This window comes from Furipterus horrens, unplaced genomic scaffold, assembly GCF_987537825.1.
Source record: "Furipterus horrens unplaced genomic scaffold, mFurHor1.1.pri manual_scaffold_7, whole genome shotgun sequence".
Lineage (NCBI taxonomy): Eukaryota > Metazoa > Chordata > Mammalia > Chiroptera > Furipteridae > Furipterus > Furipterus horrens.
In genome coordinates this window covers 25,053,977-25,068,102 of record NW_028327177.1, presented here as the reverse complement: position 1 = coordinate 25,068,102, position 14,126 = coordinate 25,053,977, and the positions used below count along the sequence as shown (strand labels likewise).

The 14,126-nt window shown below is 43.4% G+C and overlaps 1 non-coding gene and 1 pseudogene across 1 annotated transcript; both read left to right on the top strand.

The window, feature by feature from the left end:
• Positions 1-2,190: 2,190 nt before the first annotated feature.
• LOC150004133 (U6 spliceosomal RNA) lies at positions 2,191-2,296 on the top strand. The gene has a single exon (XR_016512481.1). It is a non-coding gene; the product is annotated as a U6 spliceosomal RNA (small nuclear RNA).
• Positions 2,297-7,248: 4,952 nt separating this feature from the next.
• On the top strand, positions 7,249-13,370 carry LOC150004132 (putative peptidyl-tRNA hydrolase PTRHD1 pseudogene; annotated as a pseudogene).
• The last annotated feature ends 756 nt before the right edge of the window (positions 13,371-14,126 follow it).

The following is a 14,126-nucleotide window of genomic DNA, read 5'->3' as shown; positions in this document are numbered from 1 at the left end:
GTGCTTGGCTGACCATTCCCTCCTTCCTAAAAGGCTTTCTCCTCCTGGCATTAATGACATTAAGTCTCCTGGTTGACCTCCTCCTGCCCACTGGTTCCCCTGTTCTTCCTGGCCTCTAGATGTTGGGTTCCCAGTGCTCTGTCCCATGCGCTTCTCTTTCCCAAACACACCCTTTCCAGGGTCATCTTGTCCATTCCCATCACTTTAACTCTTATCTCTGCTGATTTGCGATATGTCTAAACCTATAGAGAGTTTTTATGAGTTTATCTGAGCCAAACTGATTATAATTGCAAGATCTCAAATGCTCTGGAGGATGACAGTTTTGCAGTTTCATTTATGCATTTGAAATTAAGGAGGGAACACAAGGAATATCACATGAAGATGGGAAAAAGCAAGGCGGGGATTGGATTATAAGATAAAGATGACATACTTGCTAGAGGGTGATTATGCCTTTAAGGGGTATTTTTCCTGGTATTTCAAAGGTGTGTTAACCTAGATACACAAGAACAATGGACAGGGCTGGCTTAAAACCTTTCGCTAAAGAAGTTATTGGCCAGGGGCGGGACTACCCACCATGTCCTGCCCAGTTAGGAATTTATGATCAGATCACCCTGTGAGGTTACTTTCCATAGAGCCCCCTTTTCATTCACATCGCTATGCTGAGGTCTCCTCAGTCCTGACTTCTCACTCCACCACCAGAACTCCCCACCTTGTGACTGACATTTTCATGTGACTGTCTCATAGGTCTCTCAATCTTAACACACCCAAATTGTCTTCCCCTCCATCTGCCTGTATCAGCACAGGAGTTCAACTCCAGCTAAATTTGCTTTGGATTCACCGAGAATGGAAAATGACAGTAGTGTTGGAGGGGTAATCATACTGCTAGGGATAAAGAAGCAAGCCAGCGACTCTCAAACCGGTAGGAGATAAATAACAGATGAATCCTGCAAAAGGGGAGAGGAAATGACATTCCACAGCTCCTCACACATATCTCTGGGATCAAAAGGAGGAAGATTGTTGTCACCAAACACAGAGAAATGGGAAGATGTAGCTAGATAACTTTGCAAATAAGTTGGAGATAGACCTATTACTAGATTACCCTTAGTTAATCACACCCTGAGTTAAGTAGTTAATCGTATTACATTGTGAACCTGGATTAACCAGTATTGGAGAAACAGGGGAGAAGGAAAGGGGAGGGGAGCTAATCGCATTAGCATAAAACCAGTTTTCTTTGTCTACTTCACACACACATGCTTCTGGCTGGAGGTGTGCCTGACTCTGGAGACTCCTGAATAAATGCCTTGCTTTGCTGCTCAAGTCCTGTGTCCCAGTGTTTTATTGTGAGTGTTTCTCTCAATACCAGTTTAGTCTCGCTCCTGTGGGCAAGGATGGAAGCGACAGGATTTGCCTTACAATTCTCGTGGTGGCGAGCAAGAACAGGGGAGTCACGGGAACCAAGGGATCATCCACCTTCACTCTTGTTCTGTGGCAGTGGGCAAGGACTTGGGGAGCCAATATCATCCACATCCCTTGAACAGAAGGGGCCTGTGTGTATGCATGAAGTTAACAAAAGTGGCAGCCAGCCAGTCTGAGCTATGTGGTGTCATAACACTTTTGCACTAAGAGATTATCTTTAGATAAGGGTGACCTAGGAAAATGAAAATACATGTGTGCAGAGGCAAAGATCCTGGCTACGGTCACCCTGACATGACACTGCCTCACCCTCCATTGCAACTCTCAATATATGCCAGTAATTGTTCCTTGGCTGCTTAACCAAAACCTGAGTCATCCTTATTATTTATTTATTTTTAGGGGGTGGGGTAAGAGGGGTAGACAAACATGGACGTGTGGGATATACATGAATCAGTTGCCTCTCAAGCGCCCCCAACAGGGTCCTGGCCTGCAACCCAGGCCTGTGCCCTGACTGGGAACCTGACTGAGAACCAAATCAGAGTCCTTTTGGGTTGCAGGCTGGCACTCAATCCACTGAACAGCACCTGCCAGGGCCCAAGTCATCCTTGATTTTTCTCTTCTACTTGTCTTCCAAATGCAATCCATCAGTAAATCCTTTGACTCCACTTCCAAAATATATTGATATCTGTCCATGTCTAGACAGTGCTACTCAAAAAGTGGTTTGCAGACCAGCAGCATCAGCATCACCTGGGGAGCTTGTTTAAAATGCAAAAATCTGTCCTCACTTCGGTAGCACATACACTAAAGTTGGAATGATTAGAGGAGATTAGCATGGCCCCTGCACAAGGATGGCATGCAAATTCATGAAGCGTTCCATATTTTAAAATGATGTTGGGAGAAATGGACATGCAAAAAAATGAAACTAGACCACCAACTTACACCATACACCAGAATAAACTCAAAATGGATGAAAGACTTAAATATAAGTCATGATACCATAAAAGTACTAGCAGAAAACATAGGCAGGAAAATTTTAGATATCCCATCTGTAGGAAACAAGGAAATAGTGACTCCCAAACCAGTAGAAAATCAGTAGTGACAAAGGGCAAATGAATTAAAGGGTCTTAAGGGCAAATGTATAATTAGAGGGACTCAAGGGCAAATGTAATTAGAGGATCTCTGAGAAGGGAGTTGACAGTATTAGCACATTTACAAATCACAATAGGGACATTTAGATAATCCCGTTAGATTGTAACTCCAGAGTAACCAGGAATGGAGAAATAGTGGAGAAGGAGAGAGGAGGGGGAGCTAATCGAGTTAGGGAGAGGAAGCTAATCACATTACTATAAAACCAGTTTTCTTCATCTATTTGGCGCTCACATTCTCCTGGCTGAGAGTGCGCCCGACTCTGTAGACTTGTGAATAAACGCCTTGCTTTGCTGCTCAAGTCCTGTGTCCCGGTTTTTGTTGTGAGCGTTTCTCACACATCTAGCAATGTTTTTACCAATATATCTCCTAGGACAAGGGAAGTAAAGGAAAAATAAACAAATGGGACTACATCAAATTAAAGTTTCTGTGCGGCTAAAGAAACCATCGTCAAAATGAAAAGGGAACCAACTGAATGGGAGAATATGTTTGCCAATGATACATTGGACAAGGGTTTAATTCCCAAATTATATAAAGAACTCATATGATTCAACACTGGGAAGACAAACAACCCAATGTAAAAATGGACAAAGGACCTGAATAAGCACTTCTCTAAGGAGAACATACAGAGGGCCCATAGGAAAAGATGTTCAACATCACTAGCCATCAGAGAGATGCAAATTAAAACCACAATGAGATATTACTTCACACCTGTCAAAATGGCCATCATTATATAAATCAACAAACAAAAGTGCTGGCAAGGATGTGGAGAAAAGGGAACTGTAGTTGGTGGGGATGCAGACTGGTGCAACCACTGTGGCAGACAGTATGGAATGTCCTCAAAAAACTAAAATGGAACTGCCATATGACCCAGCATTTCCACTGCCGGGAATATATCCTAAGAATCCTGAAACCCCAATTCAAAAGAACTTATGCACCCCTATGTTCATAGCAGTGCTGTTTACAATAGCCAAGTGTTAGAAACAGCCTAAGTGCCCATCAGTAGATGAGTGGATTAAAAAACTGTGATACATTCACACAATGGAATACTATGCAGCAGAGAGAAAGAAGGAACTCCTACGTTTCGTGACACCATGGGTGGAACTGGAGAGTATTAAGCTTAGCGAGATAAGCCAGTCGGCAACAGACAGATACCATATGACCTCACTTATAACTGTAATCTAATGAACAAAGTAAACTAACGAGAAAAATAGAACCAGAGACATGGAAACATGGAACAGACTGACAGCTGTAGGAGGGGAGGAGGGAGGAGGGAGTAGTGGAGGGAAAGGGGAGGAATTAGTCAAAGAACACATATGAATGACTCATGGACGCGAACAATGGAGAGGGGATTGACCGTGGGTGAGAAGGGTGGGCTGGGGGGGGGGAAGGTGGGGCAAAAGGGAAAAAATCGTGACAACTGTAATAGAATAAACAATAAAAAAATAAAGTAGAAAAATATTTTAAAAAATAAAATGCAAAAATCTTTCGAGAGTCAGAAACTCTGGGGATGGGGGCCTTCAGGGGACTCTAAAGCCCTGTGAAGTTTGAAAAGATCTCCTCTGGCACAAGCCTTTATGATCTCTGTCCAAGCCACCTCGATAACCTCCAGTTGGTCTCCAGATTTACTGCCTTGCCTCAACTACAATCTGTTCTCCTCCTAGCAGCCAGAGCCATTATTTAACACACACACACACACACACACACACACACACAATTAAATCAGATTATGTCACACACATACACACCTCTCCCTCCCCCACCATCAGTTTATAACCTCCCATAGCTTTCCACTGGACATAGTACAATCCAAGTTCTCTTTCCTGGTCCATAGAGCCCCAAGGTGAGGTCTGGCCACACCTACCACTCCAGCCTTGGCCAGCACCTCCCTTCCCCCTTCCTCCAGCTTCCAGGTAAATGGGCCTGTCCCTTCTAGAGGTGCACCCAGCTTGTTCCTGACTTGGGACTTTTGTACTGACTCTTTCTCTGCCTGAAATGCTCTTCCTTTGAACTTTAATAGCTGGTTTCCTCGTGCCATTTACTTCTTGTTGTAAGCAGCATCTCCACTAGAGAGGTCTTCATCAACTAACCCATCCAGAGTAGCCCTTCTTTACCAAATTACATGTTTTTAACCCTCTGCATAGTACTTATTACTATCAATTAAAATTTTTTCTTGTTTACTTATTGACCAATATAATCTAAATATAATGAAAATAGGCACCTGGTTTGTCTTAGTCACTGCTGTGTCCAAATACCTGAAACGGTGCCTGGCACATAGTAGATGTTCAATAAATATTTGCTCAATGAACTTTACTACTTCCTTGCTTGTAGGCCTGAGGTTGCTATTTGTGAATGAGTTTCCACTCTGATGCCCACATATTCCTCTCATGTGGCTGCATTCCTAGGATCCTGCTGCCAGTGCCTCATTTCTGCGGGCCCTGGGTCCACATGGCAGTGTGGTCCCAGTAGAGCACATCTCAAAAGGAGGCAAGAACCCAAAAAGACAGTAACCTCAGAAAGAGGTGAGAGGACATAAGAAGGCTACTTTCTTGGAATTTCAGAGAAGAAATCTGAGAGTCGATGCCTGAGGGCCTCTATTTTTGTTGTATGGTTGTTGAGTTGCAGGGGAAGTTGCCTAGTTTTTAAGAACCTGAGTTTTGTGGTCTGAGAATTCTGGGTTCAAACCCTGGCTCTGCCATTTATTGCTGTGAGACCTTGGGCAAGCCACTGACACTCCATAAGCCTCGGTTTCCCCATTTGTACATTGAGAGTAATAACAGGACCTACCTACAACACAGAACTATTGAGGGTCTTAAATGAGATATCTCTAATATGCTTGGCAGATGGTAAATCACCCCATAAATGTCAGTTATTATTATTGTCGTTGTTATTATTTTATAGTGAAGTAAAGGTACTGTCATACTCATAATAAGAAAAATGCATGTTAGAAGTACACTGAAATCTCATTCATAACCTTCCAAATTGGCAAAGCCTAGAAAGTCAGCTGACACTGTTGGTGGCAATATAAGGAAGCTGGAGGGAGGGTCAATCGGTACACTGCACCACCCCCACCCCCACCCCCACCCCCACCTCGCAGTGAACATTGGCAATAGCTAACAAAATTCCAAATGAACATACACTTTGGCTCAGCTAATCCTCTTCTAGGAATTTGTGCTACAGATATTCTGGTGCAAGTACAAAACGGTATATAGGAAGGTTATTCATTATAGCACTGTTTGAGCATCAAAATACTGGAAGCAACATTGATATCCATTAGTAGGGAACTGGTTAAATAAATCATTGTATGTCTATATAATATAACAAATAAAATAAAAAAAGTTTCTTTATGTACTGATGTGGAACACTTTCTAATATAGATTGGTGAAAACAGCAAGGCACGAGACCAGATGCAGAGTGAGATGCAGCAAGAAGCAGACGGTGGGGAAATGCTTGTGTGTATGCACTCTTTTGTGTAACCAGAAGATCTCTGAAAGAAATAATTTTTATCATACACTTTTGTGTCTTTTGCATTTTGAACTGTGTGAATGCATTATCTATTTTTTTAAATATGCATATTCTGATTTTTTTAAAACCTTAATTGTTAGCACTAATGCACAATGCCTCTTGTTATATGATGACTGGACCTAGGAATGCTATACCTCTCTTAATAATTAGTAAATTGAGAGTCAAAGGCTCTCAAAATTCTTGGGTGCTGTTCTTGATGCTGTGGTAGCTAGCTTACAAAGGAGAGGCCCACTAAGCAGATAATAAACGGTGCCTGTGGTTATCTGTAGCATCCTGAGGAGAATGTTCCAAATCTCTTCTAAGTTTTTGAAAATGATTTAAAAAAATTTCTCATTTTTCTAGCATAAAAACAGATAGCATATATCTGGAAAAAACAAATAGCATGTATCTGGAAGTTTTCAAGCAATATGGTTGTTAATGCTGCTCTTTTAGAAAGAAGCAAGAGGGAAAGTGAATAATAGACTTTTCTTTACATTTCTTCTGCATTTCTTTTAGCTGGCAATGCTCTGAGAAAAACCTAAGAAGGAAGAGTTTAGAGGTAGGTGACATCAGCCTGTCCCAGGACGCTGCCTCTGCACTTTAAGTCTTTTTTCCTGGGAGCACTCTTACTCCCCGCCAGCCTCTGCCTGTGTGTCCCAGCTTCCTTGCCACGCACATTGTCAGACCTCATGCACTTTCTCCCCTTGCTTCTGATTTCTTTCCAACCCCCTGACTTCCTGTAAGTTTATTTACCCTGTGCCCTGCTACTTGAGACTCAGGGGATATAGACCAGTGTTGATATTAGTTAACTGGTTATTTAATTTTATAAACATATATTGTGTTCCTAATATGTATCTGGCACCACATCAAGTGCTAGAAACTCAGAGAAGAATAAGAAATGATTCTGATAGCTATACCAGGGGGCTCCTAGTCATTCTGGGGAGACAGAACACAGTATGAGAAGTACATACATGAGTGACCATGTTATGTATCCAACAGGAAGGGGCACCGAACCCAACTTTGGTGGGAGGAGAGTATTAAGGAGGAATTCCTGGGTCAGTGGCGCCTCAGTGGGGTCCTACATGATAAATGGAAATTAACCTGGGGAAGAGGAGGACCTGGAGGGTGACAAGTTGAGGTTCATCATTGGATGTGAGGACTAGAGTGAGGGGGGGCCTTGTGGTGATGGCGGTGGTGACGTTTCAGCAAGAGCAAAGACTTGACGGTAAGAACAAACTCTATAGTCTCTATAGTGTGTGTGTGTGTGTGTGAGTGTGTGTTCACTCATTTTAATCATGATGATATATACAGCAGGAAGTGGCAGCAAGCAAGAGAATGGAGAGTTTCAGGAAGCAGGAACTAACCAAGAAGGTCAAATGCAACAGAGGGCCATCGACCAACAAGCAATAGGTAATTGGTGACCTTTACAAAGCAGTATTTCAGGATTTGGTAGATCCTGAGCCAATGACACAAAATGACATGCGTCTTAGGTTATTAAATTTTTATTATGTTTCCAGGCTACCGGAGACTGGAGCATGTGTACAGACCAAAAGAAAGGCACCTGGAGACACGGAGAGAGTGATGATTAATAGAGCAAGGTACAGGAAGATAAAGCCGCCCGTTGCATTTGGCAATAAGAACGTCACTGGTAATCTCCATTACAGCAGGTCCAGCAGCGCCGTGGGGGAGGAAGCAGAGGGAAGCAGAGGAGGCAAAGGCTTATGAGCTATCATTAGAGCTCAGGAGATGGCTGTGGGCAGGGTGGGAACAGCCTGACCCCAGGATGGAAGAAAGGGACCCAAGGCTAGGACTGCACATGAAGCTGTAGGTGAGGGCTTAGGGTGTTGCCTGTCCCAGGTGACACACATACATTGAACTAGAAATAATCACGCATCAGCTAGATCCTCAAGAACAGACTTTTCCCACTCCTCAGATCTCTTCATGAAAATGCAGGCTTACCTCTAATTAGTAAATTATTTACAATTGTTATTATTAGCCAGAAAAGGTGCTGGTTTTGGCATTTAACAATTCTGCTTTATATTCTGAGGATGATAGCCCCTTGCTAACCACAGGTTACCTTTTACCAAGCACCTATATAGGTGTGTCCAGCCCTGTGAAATGCATCAGCCGCTTGACCTTTACACAGGTGCGTGAGTGAGGCAGGGTCATTGAATGACCTGTCTGACATCTGTGTCTCAGTCAGGAAGCTTCACAGCCAAGAGTTAAACCCACATCTGTTAGACCCTAAAAGCAATAGCTTGGCCACTGTGCAAACACACCTGTAATCCAATACTTCCATCAGATTTCCTTTTAAAGGGTCTCATAGGTGGAATTTTAAGTAAAGGACTTAAAAGACTCTGAGAAAACAGAGAGGATATCGTTGTTGTTTTACATTGTTTTTGCTTTAAAGTACATAAAGTACCTTATTTTTAAAATGTAAGGATTTTTTTGTTACATGAAATTCAAATGTTTATTTTCACACAAATAATTACTGTCACGCTTTGCTGTGTTTTATTCTAGACTTTCTCTAGGCATTACTGTGTGTATGTGTATATGTATAGGTGGATGTGGATGTATTTCTTTGCATAAAGAGCATCATAGTGAACGTATACACTTAAAAAATATAGTTTCAACAGTATTTTTGATGACTGCCTTGAAATATCTTTTTATAACAGACTTATCTGGGCCCTGGTCAGGTAGCTCAGTTGGTTAGAGCATCATCCTGCATACATTAAGTTTGTAGGTTTGGTCCCCAATCAGGGCACATGCAAGAATCAACCAATGAATGCATAGATAAGTGGAACAGCAAATCGATGTTTCCATCTCTATCTCTCCTTCTTCCTTCTTCTTTCTCTCTTTCTAAAATCATCTTTTTTTTTTCCAAAAGAGGTTTTGTTAAAGACTTCCTTGTGCCACAACATGCTAGGGAAGATAAATGATCATGAAAAAGATTATCTTGCATTTTACTTAATAGATGTTAGGAGGAAGTCTGTCCGCATTTTAAAATAACTTGTGAGGTGCCCTAATTGTTCAATGTAGATTGGAGGGTGGGAGAGGATTGAGATTAGGCTCTCAGAAGCCAGACTGCTTAGGTTTGAATCCCAGCTCCCAGTTCCCCCACTTGTTAGCTGTGTGACCTTGAACAAGTTGCTTAGCCTCTCTGTGCCTCAGTTTCCCGATCTGCATAAAGGTGAATAATGGTACCTAGATGCGAGACCATTTAAAGTGCTTAGAGCAGTGCCTGACTCCTAGCAACATTCAATCCATGTTTGTGTTTCAAAATACATTCCTCTGTGTTATGTAAACATTCAAGTTGCTGAGTCACTTGGTCCAAAAAACCCAGTTAGTTTGACACAGCTGAGGCAGATATAGAAGTTTTTTGGGTTGATTCCTGGGATAAGAACTGGGAGTTTTTATTTTGGGGGGAGGTAGAGTTTGTATTTTTACAGGACTCCCTAGGTGAGTGAGCCTGAGGCTGGCTCAGGTTCATGAGCCATTGGTCTAGAACACAGGATAGAAGTTGGATGGTGGGCGAGACCAGAAAGATTCAGAACAGCGAGTCTGAGACAGCCTCACCCAGGTACACAGTGGTTCTTTGTTAGTAGCAAAGCAGAGTGATGTGATATTTAAAACTGGAACGCTGTCAGCTGAGAACCAATTGCGCTAAAGAGGGCCAAAGCAATGAAAAAAACGTGCTGAGAGAGCAGGTTTCCTTCTGAAGTTATTAGTACATTTTTGCAGAGACATTTTTTCTTCTTTTTCTTCCATTTGGTTTTGTCGAACTCATTTTCAAACATAGTCAAAGACACATTCTTCCTTCTTATGATAACAACTGATGTTTATTTAGTATGCACTAGGCCCTGTACTAGCAGTGGTTAGATTTTATTTCATGTAACCTTCCAGACAGCTGTTATGAGGTAGGTACTATTGTCTCCATTTTACAAGTGTGAAAACTAAAATTTGAAGTTAAATAACTTGCACAAGGAGCAATATCCACTTTCTATTTCATGTTTAATAACACAATGCTGATTTTATTTGGGATGGCAGTACTCCCAGTGAAAAGACTACATTTCCCAATACCCCTTGCAGCTAGTTGTGGCCCTGTGTCTCTGTTCTGGTCCACGACATGCAAATAAAAGTACTATGTGGATCATTGGGGTGTGTTCTTTAAGGATTATTGATTCTGCCATGAGGTCCTTCTCCATTCCTTCTTTCTGAATGGTGATGGGAGCTCGAGTAACCATCTTGGATCTTCAGGATCTAAACCATGTATCACATGATGGTGGAGAAAGAAGGAACTTTGGACCTTGGGCCCTACTGACTGGGGAACTGCTATACTCATCCTTGGCTGCCTATCTCTGACTTATTTGAAAGAAACTTCTATCTTGTTGAAGTTTCCCTTATCAATAGCCTAATGTGATCCTAACCATAATAATAGGTTATACTTATCTTATTCTTCATCAAAGCTAACTATATGCCAGACACTTTTCTAAGTCACTTTGTCTTCACAACACCCCTGGAATGTATGTATTGTTATTATTCCCATTGTGCAAATGTGGAAAGTGAAGCAAAGAGAGGTTCAGTGACTTGCCCAAGGTCACACAGCTAGAAGTAGGAGAGCCAGCAACACATATCTTATAAGAAACAGACAAGGGCGTGGAACTCAGGTCTGTCTCACACCCAAGTCCACGTTGATAACATTTATTCTATATGGCTTCTTTCATACTCAGTATGAGTGTGCTGTGCTTTTGGCTTTTTTTTTTTTTTTAACCTGCCCTTTACCTTCTGCTTTAATTCACAACATGGAGGACTATTAGCTGGTGGCCATTCAAAGGAAACCCATGGTTTCTCCAGAAGATCACAGCAGCCTTCTTAGGTCCCACCTTAGAGACAGAACTCCTGAGTAGGACCTCCAAAAGAAATGTCATAGATAGATTCCATAAAGTTAAATTGATGTTTAAAAAAGCATTCATGGAATCCCATTTGCTATTGCTTCCATTACAAAATTGTTTTGCTTCTTGTCTCAAGTTGAATGTTGCAATAAACAGAATTGAGCCAGCCAGCCAGCCAGCCATCCACCCATCCATCTAAACATCCATCTGTCTGTCCATCCGTCCAGTCATCCAACAAACCTTCAGCCCATGCTCTGCGTCTCCCAGGTACTGGCATATTACAGCAATGGACAGATAGTAGAATTCACATTCCGGACAAGGGGAGGCAGATAATGAACAATCACAAGAAAACATCGGGCACAAACAAATGCTACAAAGAAAAGAAGTGTGTGGAGGAAGTTCCTTTAGGAAGGTTTCATCGAGGCAGGAATAGTCAAGCCGAAACTTGGAAGTGAGAAGAAAATTCCTGGAGAGGGGCAGGGAAGGGTCTTCCAGGCCGAGGGAACGGCGATCCCCTGAGGTTGGAATAAGCGTTCCATGTTCAAGGGATGAGCAGAGACCCCATGTGACAGGAACATGAGAAAGGGGTCAAGGCATGAGGTGAGGTTAGAAGTTTGGTGAGCCAGGTCATGGCAGCTGTGAAAGCCAGATCTGAGAATTTTACTCTGCATGACGGGGGAAGCTACTGGAATGGCAGAAATTTGTCACTCTGCATTCAAAAGCCCTTCTTATTTTAGGGAATCACAAAACTAGTCGGGGGGCAGGGTCCTACTTCTCATCTTAGAAGCCAAGGCTCAAAAGTGACAAGAGAAGGTATTGCCTCTCATCTCCTGTGGCATTTGGAGTAAAGCCAACCAGGGGCTCCTAAGGGGACTTTGCATCATGAGGGTGTGTCTCCAAGATGCAAGGTCAGTTAGGAATGACTAGGGTGGCCATGGTGTAGCCTGGCGTGCATGGGAATAAGTGTGCAAGGGCAGCAGAGTCCAGCATTTGGCAACCAATGCCCACTGGCACTGGCGGCCCATAAGTGTCCTATGGAAAGGAATCAGGGTTGCGTCCTCAGCAAACCACCCCAGGAGCTTCACTGTACAAACCTTCCTTTGCCCCCTGCTCTCCAGTCTTCCTCTTGATTCTCTGAGCCCTACAGTCACCTTCAATACACTTCTCTTCTGTTTAAACTTTAGCCGGTGCTGGTTTCTCTTGTTTGAAAGCAAGTATCTTGAGTAGTTCAACAGAGGAGTGATACAATCTGAGGCACGTTTTCAGAAAATAACAGGCTGCTAAGTGGAAAATGAATTAAAAGGGGAATTGGCCAGGAGCCAGTCAGAAACAGAAATCACACTAAATATTTCAAATAGAAGGGCTTTAATAGAAAGAATTGTTTTCACAGGCATTAGAAGGCCGAAAGTGTCAAAGAAGAAGCAAAGAGGGTAGTCACCCAGGGACTGATAACTGCAAGAAGCAGCTCCTACCTCCTGAGGCTGGAGAATAGGTGGTGCCAATTACACTTAGGAGCCTGGAGGAGGGGCCTCACAAGGCTAGTGCTTGCATCTCTCAGGGAGGCTCTGTCTGCCTCAGACCTCTGAGGAGGGGGTGCTGTGTGGCTGGTGCTTCCCCCAAAGGGGTGTGGCTCTGCAGCTTTGCAGGTCCCAGGGGCACAGCTCAGCAGGTGAGGCAGTGTGACATGGCTGCCACTGGCACCTGGGGGTGCTGGGGGTGCTAAAACCTCTGGAAACTGGGGCCATTATATGCTGCTACTGGAGCAACACAGAGAAACGGGAAGTGAAAAACAGGAAAGAAGTCCCTTCTCCCTTCCTTCCACTTTTCTTTCTTCTTCTGATGAGGAACCTAAGAAGAACCCAGATAGCTGGGAGGAAGGGAGATTCAGTTGGCATCATCCCAACCACATACTACAGAGAAGAGCTTAGAAGGGCATCTGAGAGATCACAGCTGCGTGCCCAGCACAGAAGCATCAGGTCCAGTTAGGAACCATCACAGTCAGATAGGAGAGAGATGATCCGTGGACTAGCGCACCAGCAGTGAAGAGGGTAAGAAATAGGTCAGGAAGATGGCAGCCTCTGGCACTGAGCCGCAGTTCTGGCGTGCTACTTGGTGTTACGGAAAGACCTATCCATTCTCCTGGCCAGTGGGCATTTTGGCAGTGCAGGCTTGTCACACAGCCATGCACACAGCTGTGTGCCCTCCTCCAGCTCTCCCCACTCTGGAACTGGAGCGTATGCACAGGGTGGAACTCGAGGCCCCAGAGGAGACATCCCTCAAGTTCCTGGCTGAGCAGAACATCGATACATGCTGTGGCTGAAGCAGCTGGAGCACATCACCACTTGTATTGCACTCAGACCCTGCACCAAGGAAGAAATAACCTCATGTTTGAAGACGTTGTGATTATTCAGATAATTACTGTTATCAGTTATGCATATTGGCTGGATCCAGACCCAACATGCCATCCACCCCTAAGCATCATCACTCCTTTTGGTGACAGCTTACTTTCCCCTTTACATTAGGACAGTTTCTTGAGGGTGAAACACATCTTCATATTGAAGTGAATAGAAAAAAGATTTTAAGAAATTGATTTGAGATTAGAGGTCGAATTAATAAGAACTTCCTCTGAGAGCTTAGCTATGAATTATTATTAATATTATCAGTACAGCTACTAGATATCTGCCCCTCGGCAGAAATAAGAATCCAACAAGGGATGGAGAAACGCCCAGAGACTCAAGCCAGGGGAAGCCATTAGCACCCTTAGGTCTGATGGGCCAAGGGAGGGAGCTGCATCAAGGAGGAGAGGACACCGTGGGAGCTAAGCCACACAGGACGCAAGGAGAGGTGCGGGGAGTAAGTGCCCTGCCTGCCTTTCTCTCCTCTAACTCTCAATCTCCTTCTGTATGTCCCAACCAGGAACCAGAGGGTCAAGGAGTCCAGGTGCTGCAGTGGGAGAGATCAGCTTGTTGAGGGCACAGCGGGAGAGACAATGGATCTGGAGGGCAAACAGAGAATACCTGACATATGTGATGCAGACAATATAGTCTTTCTCTACTTACTATATTTACTACTTGTATAGCTCTTAAACTATGTAAGGTAGTTTCAAATCAATTATTTCACTTTATACTCAAAAGAGCTGTGTGATTAATTTTGTGTAAACTTGACTGGGTC